The sequence below is a fragment of the Gossypium arboreum genome, chromosome 1 (genome assembly GCF_025698485.1).
Source record: "Gossypium arboreum isolate Shixiya-1 chromosome 1, ASM2569848v2, whole genome shotgun sequence".
NCBI lineage: Eukaryota > Viridiplantae > Streptophyta > Magnoliopsida > Malvales > Malvaceae > Gossypium > Gossypium arboreum.
The window spans coordinates 81,266,169-81,278,327 of record NC_069070.1 but is presented as its reverse complement, the minus strand read 5'-3'; the positions used below and the strand labels follow the sequence as shown (position 1 = coordinate 81,278,327).

General features: G+C 36.6%; 2 non-coding genes across 2 annotated transcripts; one reads left to right on the top strand and one right to left on the bottom strand.

Annotated features, from left to right (window-relative positions):
• Positions 1-577: 577 nt before the first annotated feature.
• Positions 578-683, bottom strand: LOC128282109 (small nucleolar RNA R71). The gene has a single exon (XR_008272377.1). It is a non-coding gene; the product is annotated as a small nucleolar RNA R71 (small nucleolar RNA).
• Positions 684-8,999: 8,316 nt separating this feature from the next.
• Positions 9,000-9,106, top strand: LOC128281580 (small nucleolar RNA R71). Its single transcript, XR_008271818.1, has one exon. It is a non-coding gene; the product is annotated as a small nucleolar RNA R71 (small nucleolar RNA).
• The last annotated feature ends 3,053 nt before the right edge of the window (positions 9,107-12,159 follow it).

The following is a 12,159-nucleotide window of genomic DNA, read 5'->3' as shown; positions in this document are numbered from 1 at the left end:
TTTATGACTAGAAGACACCCGTCGGGACAATTACTTTTTGACGAAGAAATCGATCGTACAGTTCGTAGAAATCAAAGAGAGATAAGGCGCAGCTTACGGTACACGGAGAACGAACAAGAAGACGATACTCAACCCCCAGCTGAAGAGATGGCTAAAAGCCAAGGCAATTAACTACCTCCTGCAATTGTGGCTAATCAAAATCCTGCTCCACGCACAATGTATGATTATGCTAAACCTTCTTTAACATGAACTGAATCTGGAATAGTTAGGCCTGCTGTAGCTGCAAATACTGTTGAATTAAAACCTAACACTATTCAGATGATACATCAGTTTGTTCAGTTTGATGGTTTGCAGGATGAAGATCCCAACGCTCACTTAGCAAACTTTCTGGAATTTTGCGATACATTTAAAATCAATGGCGTTTCTGATGATGCCATTCGTCTTCGGTTGTTTCCCTTTTCCTTGAGGAATAAAGCTAAACAGTGGTTGAACTCATTACCACGTGGGTCAATTACTACTTGGGAACAAATGACCGAAATTTTTTTACTAAAATACTTTCTGCCGGCTAAAATGAGTAAATTACATAATGATATCTCTTCTTTTGTGCAGATGGATTTAGAAACACTTTACGATGCATGAGAGAGATACAAGGACTTACTAAGAAGGTGCCCTCACCATGGGTTACCGTTTTAGTTGCAAGTACAAACATTCCACAATGGTTTGAATCCCTCGACTCGGCAAATGGTTGACGCAGGTGCTGGCGGAACCATCAACAACAAAACACCTGAAGAGGCTTATGAATTCATTGAAGAAATGTCATTGAATAACTATCAGTGGCAAGTCATGAGGACTAAGCCAACAAAAATGGCCAGCGTTTATAACGTCGACTCAATTACTATGCTATCAAATCAGGTAGAACTTCTCAATAAGAAGATTGATGGTTTACTTGGCTCTATGTAGGTACATCCAGTAATGAGGTGTGACTCAAGCGAAGAAGGTGTGCATACAGAATATCAATCCTTCAATCCCACAACCGAAGAGGAACAAGTCAACTATATGGGTAACAATAACTTTAGATCTCAAAATAACCCATACAGTAATACTTAAATGCAGGTTGGAGGAACCACCCAAATTTCTCCTGGGGTGGTCAAAGGAATCAAAAGCCACAAAATCCTCAGGGTTTTCAACAGCCACCTTATCAAAAAGAGAAGAAACCAAACCTTGAGGAGATGCTCTCAAAATTCATATCAATGTCAGAAACCCGTTTCCAAAATACAGAGACAGCACTTAAAAATCAACAAGCATCGATCCAAGGACTCGAAACTCAGATAGGCCAGCTTTCCAAACTGATCTCTAAACGACCACAAGGTAGTTTGCCAAGTAGTACCGAACCTAACCCAAGGGAACAACTCAATGCAATTAATACTCAAGATGACAAAGGAGTCGTTGAGCCTGAACCAGAACCAAGGAAAGAAATAGTGGTAAGCAAAGGGAGAGATTAGGTAAGTCAAAATACAAACAAACCAGTGACTGGCGAATATAAACCTCGTGTGCCATACCCTAACGCGACAAGGAAAGACCATTCAGATGAATAATTCGGTAAATTCCTCAAACTTTTGAAAAAATTACATATTAACTTACCGTTTATTGAAGCTTTGTTGCAGAAGCCAAATGCAATGAAAGTTTTAAAAGAGCTTTTAGTAAATAAGCAGAAGTTGGACGAAGCGTCGCATGTGGAGCTAAATGCAGTCTACTCAGCTATTCTAGAAAATAAGCTACCCCACAAATTGAAAGATCCAGGGAGTTTTACAATTCCTTATTTAATTGGTAGTTTAGATATAAGTCATGCATTAGCTGATTTAGGGGCTAGTATTAACGTAATGCCTTACAAAATGTTTAAGCAACTAGGTATTGGGAAACCTAAACAAACTAGGATGAGCATTCACTTGGCAGATAAAACTATAAGATTTCCTAGGGGTATTATTGAAGATGTACTCGTGAAAGTAGATAAGTTCATATTCCTCGTTGATTTCGTTGTTCTAGACATAGAGGAGGATAATAACACCCCTTTGATTTTAGGAAGGCCCTTTTTAGTAACTACTAAAACAATTATTGATGTTGGCACATGTGAGCTTACACTTCGTGTGGGAGATGAAATGATCACCCTTCAAGCTCGTAATTCTGGCATCACATCGAACATTGAAGGTAATAGTCCACACCAATCTACTAAAACTAACAATATGACTTTGTAAAAATTAAGCTTCAAAGAAGTTCACGAGCCATGTTCCAAGGATGATAGAGGACATATTCATGAAGAACGAAGGCTAAGGATAGAGGAGTAGACGAATGGCGAGCACACAAATCGAGAACACATGATAAACCGAAACTACGCCAAAACAAGCTCGATACCTCTCCTAATCAACTTAAGGTTGGCGATAAAGTCTTACTAGATGCCGCAGATCCCCAATTGTTACTACCACACCGAATGAGGAAGTCCGTCTTACGGTACTCAGTATTTTTCCATTCGATACGGTGGAGGTAAGTCACCCAAAGTTCGACACTTTTAAGGTAAACAACACCCGATTAAAACCCTATTTTGATGAGGTTGATAGTAGGAATAAGGAGTATAAACTCCTCGAACCACCCTGACCATTCACTAGAGAGGCAAGTCGAGCTTAGACTATAAATAAGCACTTCTCGGGAGGCAACCCCAGCACTAACATATTTTTATTTCTTTATTTTTAATTTCTAACACTTTGAATCATTAACTTTATCTTTGAATTGAAAAGTTTTTCAGCACACATAGCCAGGCACAAGGGCATGCCTAAAGCCGTGGCCAAACAAGGGAAGAGACACGGCCTTGTGATACGGCCATGTGGAAGTAGGACATGATTTCCCCAAAACACGGGATGTGATAAATCCCCATGGCTGTGCGACATGGCCGTGGGTGAACTTGGTAGGTGAACATAGGCGTGGGAATGGAAAAACACGGGCGTGCCAGGAGCAAAGTTCAATTCTATTTCTTTGACACGGGCATGCGACACGTAGCGTAACACTCGAGCGTGAGAGACGTAAACAAAGCTAGGTAAGACCGTGCGACATGGCCGTATACCATACACGCCCCAAACATACGGGCGTGGGATAGTAGCCGGGCACGACCTAAATTGCAAAATTCAAAAAACACAGGCTCAACTTCAGAGTACACGGGCACGGCCCTAGGCCGTGTGCACCTCCCCTATATAAGCAAATCACTGTTCATTTTCTGCTTCCTTTCAAAACCCTAGCCGAAATCAGTAACGTGATAGAAAGATGGACGACATGCAGGCCATGATGCAGCAGCTGTGCCAACACTTTCACATCGCCACTGCAGCGCCACCACCTGAGGGCCCTACTAACGAGAATCATTGAATCCTCTTATCTTTTTATTTTTATTTTTATTTTCATTTCAGTTTTATTATTTTCTTTTGAAAGACATATCTATATTAGTAAATTTTACTTTCTTCATTTTTCTGGTATTTCTAGCAAGTAATCCCACTACACTCTCTTCCACACCAACTCTTAATAAACTCTTCATGATTCTACAAACTTCCGAGCAAAGCTGCTAGGAATATTTTACGGAATGAGGAAACAAGTAGGGAACAATATCCAATGAGTGCCATGTTCAACGACCCAATTTCTTCATCTAGCCAAGAACAGTGGCAGCTACTACTTTCCCCAAACACTCCAGCCTCAGAATCAAGCCCCGCATCCATATAATAGGGAGTTTCACGTCTTCCCCTCTTATGATTTTCTTTATTTTGAATATTCTATCTTTGTACATTGAGGGCAATGTACATCTTAAGTGTGGGGGGGTGAACATGAACATGATGCCTAAATTTTTGCATTATTCTCAAATCCCTGAATTTGGTCTTGTGCTTAAGTGATTCTCTCATAATATTGATCGAATGAATTCTGAGTGATCTATAATTATTGTTGATATGTCATGAATTAGACCATGGGAATTATGCATGATTATTTGATTATAGGACATTAGAGAATCGAGCATGATAAGTTGATTTTTTGAGAACTAAAATTTTTTAGATTATTTTCCTAAATTGAGGTATTATCTTGAAATCTTAAGTATATAGGAATGACTTCAAAAACCCAAATTTTTGGTGAGATTTTTGAGCCTTTTAAGCATATAGCTTTCTGTCTTGCTCACTTTTTTTGTGGTTTGAGTGTGTTAACATTGAACTGTTATTCTAAAACTTGCTTCGATTATACATGTCGAGATCACACATATGATTTGATATACTGAGATGATAAAGGCACTTAAGATTTAACCCACTTACTCCATAAAAAGCCTTCCTACATAATTAAAACCTTAGTGAACCCCCTTTGAGCCTATTAACCTTTTTTATTTATTAACCCTCATCATTAACCCATTAACCCATTATTGTTGAAATCCTCGTACTTAATTTACCCTTTTTTATCGAGATTCAATTTAATATTGTTACCTCACTATGTTCACCATTTTTTGTTATTGAATCATGAAGTATGATTTCTATATTGTATTGACTTGATTTGTTATAAAAAAAATAGTATTATTATTGTAATCCTCAGTAAGCTAAAGTTGTCATGAGCTCATGTAATATAGTTCTAGATATTTGTTAGTGATTCAGTAATTAAGTTTTTAATAGTGGGGTAATATATTGAAATTATCTCGATTCTAACCTTTGTCTCTTCAGCTTGTATCCATACCCGTAACCTAAACCCTGTTACAAACATGCAAAAACCTTTTGATTAGTGTATCATATCATTTACAAGTGGTGGAGATCTGATATTCATGCAAGCCTATGGTAATAACTTCTCATGTTAGACAATCGAGTACTTAATCTTGAACCTTAAACACTTTGAGTGATTTGAGTGAATCCGTAGTAAGGATGTCATCTGTTGTATATTTAGGACTAAAGTTAATTACTTAGAGGAAGGAGTTTACCTATAATTTTATTATCAAAATATTCGATTTAGATTGTTTGAGGCTTTTAATGCCCCTATAGTTGAACTCTCACTGTATGATTTTCCGTGGAATAGCTTGTAACATTATCAGTAATGATTATGTGATTGACAGGAATGAATTCTAGCAGTAAATGAAAGTTTTGCTTGAGGACAAGCAGATGCTTAAGTGTGGGGGTATTTGATAAACACCAAATTATACATGTTTTTACCCCAAATACTTAGCATCTTTATGGATGCTTATTACTAGATTTGTGGATTTTGGTGCTCTTAATCCGATTATTTCATGTTTTGTACTCAGGAGAGCACCAAGAGTCAAAAGGAGCCAAAAATGAGCCAAAAAGGGACAAAATGGACCAAATCGAGAAGATGACACGGCCTAAGCCTTGCCACATGGGCTGCTCACACGGTCGTGTTTTTTGAGGGTGTCGACCAAGGCTTTCACGATTCACACGGCCTGGCCATTAAACCATATGGTCGTGTGCAATTTAACAGATCGAACACGGTCTGGCAAACGCGTCACATGGCCGTGGCACATGAGCGTGTCCCTTTCTCAAAGAGTTGTATTTTACACGGAAAAGGATACTTAGGGAAGAAGAAAGCCAATCCAAAGCTTATATAAACACCCTAATTATGACTTAGAAAGGGCGCCTCCCCTCCAGAACTTTTCTAGAGTACAGAACCACATGCCTGGAATTACTTAAAAGAAGCCAGACGATCTATCCCAAAAGCCGGAGCTACTCCAAGACTGAAGATCTCTCTCTTAGAATTCTTTCAGGGGTTTTAGAGTTTTCTTTATGTTTTTTTATTTTCATACTTTTGAGATGCACTCTTATTTTATTATGAACTAAACCCCTTAGATACCTAAGGGGGTTGAAACCTATGATGGATGTTGTTATTATTATCTGAATTGTATAATAAATACTTGATTTGTTATTAATTATGTGTTCTTAATGCTTGAGTTAATATTTCGGGTATTAATTCATGATTTGATGTGCTTCTGCAGAGGAGGAAAAGTCCCTGTCTAAGAGTAGATTTGGCATAATTAAGTGGAGTTGATCGAACACCTAAAAATAAGGTTACGAGATTTTGCCGGATTAGGGTGAAACCTAATATGGGAGTCCATAGATCGATTTACTACTTCCCTAGGGGTTTTAATTAAGAAAGAAATTTCAATTTATTCAACTGAGGGTTAGGTGTTCTTAGTCTCGAAAGAGATTATAACATAGGTTAGGGAGTCTCATGGATCAAGTCAAGTGAATAAATCATCTGGTTCAGAGTCAGATAACATGTGAAATCTAGGTGGATTCTTCCTTGGGTGTCGTCTTTATCAATTACTTTTCTTCAAGTCTTTTTCCAAATCTTCTCTTTGCCTTAGTTCAATTAGTTAATTAGCTTAGTTTATCAGTTTAATAAAAAACCCCTCTTTATTTCTAGGTTAAATAATAAAAAGATAGTTATTACTAGTACTTTTGGTTCCCTTGGGTATGATATCCTGGTCTTGCCATTACTATACTATTGTTCGCTAGGTGCGCTTGCCTTTTCGTCGTGATAATAGTTAGTCTAGGTTTGATCTTCATTATAAATATTTATTACTTGTTATGAATCACGCGATCATGCTTTTAACTCTTTCAACTCAGTTGGTGCCATCCTGTATGGAGCAATAGAAATAGGAGCTGTTCCTGGCACTAGTTTAATACCAAACTCTATCTTTCTATCAGAAGGTAGTCTAGGTAATTCTTTCGGGAACACGTCTAGATATTCACATACTATTGGTACAGAATCAATCTTCAACTCAGTTTCCTTAATGTTCAGTATAAAATCAAGGTAGGCTTCATACCATTTTCTCATATATCTTTGAGCAACTATTGCTGTAATTACAACCGGTGGAGTATCCAACTCTCTTGAATCAACTCGTAGAATCTTACCACCTAGGCACTTCAATTCAATATACTTGCCGCCACAATTTAGAATTACATCATGCAGGGCTAACCAATCCATGCCAAGTATTACATCAAACTCATCAAATGACAATAACTTAAGGTTACCCAGAAAACAGTGACCCTAAATCATCAAAGGACAATTCTTACAGACTTTATCGACCAAGATTGACTTGCCTAATGGGTTCAACACTCTGATTACAAAATCCGTAGGTTCAATGGATAGATTCATACTAGACACTAATTTTATGCAAATGTATAAATGCGTCGGTCCTGGATCAATTAAGGCAACAACACAAGTGTTAAAAAGAGAAAAAGTACCCGTGATGACGTCAGGAGCAGAGGCTTCCTCTTGAGCGCATATTGCATATGTTCTTGCCGAGGCTCGAGTCTCTGATTTTGCAGTGTCTTTGGCCGCAACCCGACTGCCACCAGTACTTTCTGGATATCTTTAAGGTCTACCTCATAGAATAGGAGCACTCGATTTCGGGGCTACTTCCACCTCTTTATTGGTTCACTCTGGGCAGTCTCTGAGGAAGTGGTCAAGAGAACCACATCTATAGCATGCACTACTCTTCATTCGGCACTCTTTGAAGTGAAATTTACTGCATCTTTTACACTCTTGCTTTTGGTCATCTACACTCCCCACACTAGTCACCATAGGGGAGGAAAACTTCTGATTATGTAATTTGGAGCCTCTCGCTCTACCCGAATATCCTACCGATGAAGTGGAGCATTTATGTTGACTCATTGATTTCTTTGTGGGAAATCTGAGCATCTTACCGTTGGATCTGTTGTTTGAAACTCGAGCTTCTCTCTTAGCTTGCTTCTTTTCATTATTGAGTTCTTCAGACTTCTTGGTTCGATCAGCTAATGCAGCAAATACTCATATCTCAAGAATCCCAGCCAATAGCTTGATTTCCTCATTCACACCTTCCTCGAAGCGTTTACACATTTTTGACTTTTTTTGAACCCATTCAATCGCATACTGACTTAGCCTTACAAACTCCTTTTTGTATTCCGCTACAGTCTTATTTCCTTGTTTGAGTTCCAGGAACTCCTTTCGCTTCGAGTCTAAGAACCTTTGAATGATGTATTTATTCTTAAATTCTGCTTGGAAAAGTTCCCAAGTAATGATTTCCTTTGGTACCACTGAAGATACGGTCTTCCACTAGTGGTATGCAGTATCCTTTAGGAGAGATACAACACAATTTAAACACTTCTTGGTTGTGCACGATAATTTATCCAACACTCGTGTAGTATTCTCAAGCCAGCACTCGACTCGTTCAACATCATCATCAATCTTAGCTCTAAGTTTTTTATCCCCATACTTTTTAAGCTTGTCCACTGGGGCTTTACCAATTCTTATAGGTGCCATACCTCGTGGCACTTCCTCATCATGTCGGTTAGGGGGTAGGGGAGGTCATGGTATGTTAGGGAAATTCCTCAAATAATCCCCAAACCATTCATCCATCATGTCAAAGAAGGCGACACTAGTCTGGTAATGCCTTTAACCCTAGTCTGGTGACAAATATGGGTTAGGGGTGTTACACTCACAACATTTTGTCGAATAGCATTACTAGAATTTCCCACCCTAGATTACTCCAATTGAAGTTAGGATGTTGCTTTCACCCCAGATTATATATGCTGGAATATGGGTTGTTGTTGTTGAGATTCAAATTTCCCATATAATAAATAGATGCTAGATTCGATAGGCGTTCATCAAAAACATGATCTTCTCCGCAGTAAACTCATGCTAACTCGGCTGCTTTTATTTCCTGCACTGTAGCTGGTCTTTTTAGTGTTTTAATCATATTCATTAAAAATGATACCTGAGCTATTAGGGAAGTATTCGCGTCAAATTCCATTACTCTAGAAACTATTCTGTAAGTGCATACTCTTGTAGTGGGGTATTAACAATCGTTGTTTGTTATCTTTTTCAGAATTTCATATCCCTCATTATATGATTTACCAAGCAAAGTCCCATTGATAGATGCATCAACTACCATCCTTGTATGTGCATTCAATCCATTGTAAAACATTTCCATTTTCGTCCAATGTTGAAAACAATGCATTGGGAATTTTTTAATTAACTCCTTGAATTGCTTACAGGCTTCATATAATGTTTCATCCTCATATAACCGAAAGGATGTAATATAGTTCCTCAATTTGGCATTCATGTTCGGAGGATTATATCTCAGTAGAAACCTCTGACAAAGTTCATTCTAAGATGCCACCGTACCTGATGGAAATGCATTTAACCGTGTTCTGGCACGATCTCGCGATGAATAAGGGAATAACTTCAATTTTAGGGCATCTTCAGGAACACACTACTGCTTGAATGAATCGTAGACTTAAAAAAAGAGTCTTAAGTGCAACTGTGGATCCTCAGTAGGCAATCCACTAAACTACCCTATAGTTTGTAACATTTGAAACATCACCAGCTTTACTCCAAAATGTTGAGCCTGAAAATGTGGCCTAACAATTCTTGGATTCAAATCATCTAAGATCAGCACTACATGTTCTCTGATGGGTCTGTCTCTATCATCTATTATTCGAGGAATATCAGCATCCCTTCCTTCCTAATGTAGTGGCTTCTCTAACCTGATAATTTCAAATTATTTTCATTTCTCGCAATTCTTTTCTCCTTCTTCTCAATCTTCTCTCAATTTTTGGATCAAAAGAATACTCTTCAATTGTTGAAATATCTCTACTTATGCACCAACAAAAATCCCGAAAAGTAAAAAAATCAAAACAATTAATTAGGATAAACTAACGAAATAAAAAATAATAACACACCAAATTTTCACCAATGTTGTCGATCCCTCGTAACGGTGCCAAAAACTTGTCGCGTGTGAATGTGTAATGCGAATGTGCAAGTATACACGTCGAAACAAGTAATAACGTGAAGAGTGAATATCGTCTCCATAGGGATCGAAACTAATTAAAATAATTGGTTATGCTATTATTATGAAATTGACTAATTAAATTGCGTAAAAGAAACAAATGACAAATTAATAAAGAAACTTTAATGAATGGATTAATAAAATCAGTTATGAAAGAAAATATGCTAGGGCAATTTAAATGCAGTGGCAATTCTCAAAGAATAAGTGGGGAAGATTTGTACTATTGAATAATAAAGGTTGGAATTACTCAAGCTTTATTTCTATATCAGAATATTACCATGGCAAAATCTTGACCATTCTACTACTCAGAGTCTCACTACTACAGTCTACTTCTTTCGAGGGCCAGACTTTAAGCTATCGTTCTAAGTTGTTGTATGTCTACAGAACTTTAGAATGATATACAGATTGTTCTTCCTTTCACTGTACGGATTGCAACTTCTATGTCTAAAGTGCTTCAAATATTCATTTGAATACTTGCTTATATCATCCGATAATAATCCAAAACAAAACCATTCAACATCATCATTTAAATTTATGAAACACATAGTTCAAATCTGAAAATAAAGGCAAAACTGCAAGAAGCTCTTGCTACTCCAGCTTTTAATTTAATAATGAGATTTGATGCGAAATCTAGGCCAGATTCCTCTACTCTGTAAGCTGTTATCCTCTCCCTTTTTCTTTCTCTGAGATTTTTCACGAGAATCTGACACAGAGAGAAAAATTACTCTGTAATTCTTCTCTCTCTCTGGATCCCCTTTTTCTCTTTTCTCTTTCCTTCTTTATAAATTAGGTCATTCCCTTTCAGCACACACCTTTTGCTTCCTATTTTTCAGGGTGGTTTATCTGGTACAAGTACAACTGGCTAAGAGTGACGTGGACTAAATGATGTGTCATTTTCCTAGAATTTTCATGGCATTCTTATTAGTAATCTAACCAACATTTTGCCATGACAATATTTCACTTCCTTCATTTTTATACTCTTTTTTCTTTTCTCTTCTTCATTCTACACCTACTACCAACCACAATCAGCACCTTTCTTCCCCAATAATAAACGTAACAAATAATAACATTTATTTTACAATCCAAGCTTTTTTATGCAATATTCTAAAAAATCTAAAAATGCAAACATATTTACTTAATTAAAAATAATTATTCAATCTAGAGGCTTGAAGTATAACTCTTTTCAAGAGTTATCAAATACCAAAAACTTAAATTTAAAGTGTCTCTAAGGTATCTAACGATTCTCTTAAGCGCTTGTAAATGTGATTCCTTAGGACAAAATTGATATCTAGCACACAAGGATACACTAAACATAATGTTGGGTCTACTTACGGTAAGATAAAGCAAATAACCAATCATTAACCTATATAATTTTAAATCAACATATTTACCATCCTTATTGTTATTAAGCTTTGTAGAAGGGCTCATAGAAGTAGCTTGTGGTTTGAAAGTGTCCATCACAAACTTCTTTAGCATTTCCTCTGTGTATTTAGCTTGATTTATGAAGATGCCATCCTTTCTTTGCTTGATTTGGAGTCCTAAAAAGAAATTTAGTTCTCCCATCATGCTCATCTCAAACTTGCCTTGCATTAACTTAGAAATTTTTTGACAAAGATCATTAGTAGAACCAAAAATAATATCGCCAACATAAATCTGTACTACCAATAAATCTTTGTCTTTTATTTTAATAAAAAGTGTTGTGTTAACCTTTCCTTTATAAAAACCTTTTCCAATAAGAAAATTTAATGATCATTCATACCAAGCTCTAAGAGCTTGTTTCAAACCATATAAAGCTTTTGAAAGTTTGGTAACATGGTTTGGAAATTTTGGATCTTCAAAACCAGGTGGCTTCTCAACATATGCTTCTTCATTTATAAAACCATTTAGAAAAGCACTTTTTACATACATTTTATATAATTTTATGTGAATTAGTTGCAGAACTCTACTAGTTGATACATCATTAATAGGTTTAAAAGAAACTATTTTATGTTTACCTTTAACACATGCATCTTAAATTTTATCCACATCAAAATAAATTCTAGGTAATCCTCTTACTAAGTCATTTTAAAGTAATTTATGAAATATGCTCATGCTAGCATGTCCTAGTTTTCTATGCCATAACAAAGAGTTATTCTTCTTTTTAGCAACAAGGCAAAGTTAGAGTTATGCATATAATCTAAATGCATCATATATATATTCTATCCTATGTCCTACAAGCACAATCTTATTAGAAGTAATGCTAATAACTTTACAACCTTTAGACTCAAATAAAATATTAAAACCTTTATCATATAGTTGACTAATACTTAAAAGATTAT